Consider the following 948-nt stretch of genomic DNA (forward strand, 5'->3'; position numbering starts at 1 on the left):
AGGGCTATACAGACATACCCTGTCTCGGAAAAAAAAAAAAAATACAAGTTAGCTGTGATTTAAAATAGTTTGTTAGCCGGGTCCTGATGGCTCACGTCTTTAAACACAGACGTAGGCAGAACCAGGTCTACAGAGAGAGTTCCAGGACAGATAGGGCTATACAGAAAAATCCCTGTCTTATGAACATGAATGAATGAATGAATGAATGAACGACTTGTTTATTTTGTTGAAAGAGATGATATTAGGTTGATAGATTTAAGAAAAAAGAGAGTAAGTTTTTTCCCTTTCTTGCTGTATTAAAATACTGAAACCACCACTGAGGGAAGTTCTTTGGCTTTTTAAAATATGATTTTTAGGCCTTACCAAAGCCAAGTCACTACTCAAGTCATCTATGTTTACCTAACACAAGTTAGTTCCAAAAATAAAATGTAAATAGAAGGACTATCTCAAATGTTCCATATTGTTGGTATCAGGACCTCGGAAATCCAGAACATCACATGGGCATGACCAGCACATCGTTGCCAAGGCAACAGTCACCATATTCCCAGAATCCACTTGGATCACCTCCTACCTTTACCTGTAACTGTCACCATCCATATATAAAGAAAGGCACCCCTCCTCTCCCTCTCCCTCTCTCTCCTCTCTCTCTCTCTCCCTCGCCCCTTTCCTTTCCACTGCCACCTTGCTCCTCTTTCTGTCAATAAACCTCACATGGAAATGTTTGGCCTGATGTGGTCTCCAGAAGCCACTGGAAGATCACAGCATGTATTATGGCGGATGGCGGCAGATCACTAATCATAATAATTTTGTGAGAATTGTCAACTTAAAGCAACTACAAAAAATGTAAGTGTTGACAAACGGCAAGATGCAGAGGGAAAATACAGGCTCCACTGGGTCCAGGGAAAGGCGATTAGATGATGGATACTTTTTTTTTTTTTTTTTTTTTTT

General features: G+C 40.0%; 1 long non-coding RNA gene across 2 annotated transcripts in view; it reads left to right on the top strand.

Moving 5' to 3' along the window:
• Nucleotides 1-632: 632 nt before the first annotated feature.
• LOC110300784 overlaps nt 633-948 on the top strand; it is a 10,703-nt gene continuing 10,387 nt past the window's right edge. For both annotated transcript variants that reach the window (XR_002378626.2, XR_002378625.2), the window contains exon 1: nt 633-843. This is a non-coding gene — a long non-coding RNA (uncharacterized LOC110300784). The remainder of the gene's footprint in view (nt 844-948) is intronic.

Source organism: Mus caroli, chromosome 8 (assembly GCF_900094665.2).
Source record: "Mus caroli chromosome 8, CAROLI_EIJ_v1.1, whole genome shotgun sequence".
NCBI lineage: Eukaryota > Metazoa > Chordata > Mammalia > Rodentia > Muridae > Mus > Mus caroli.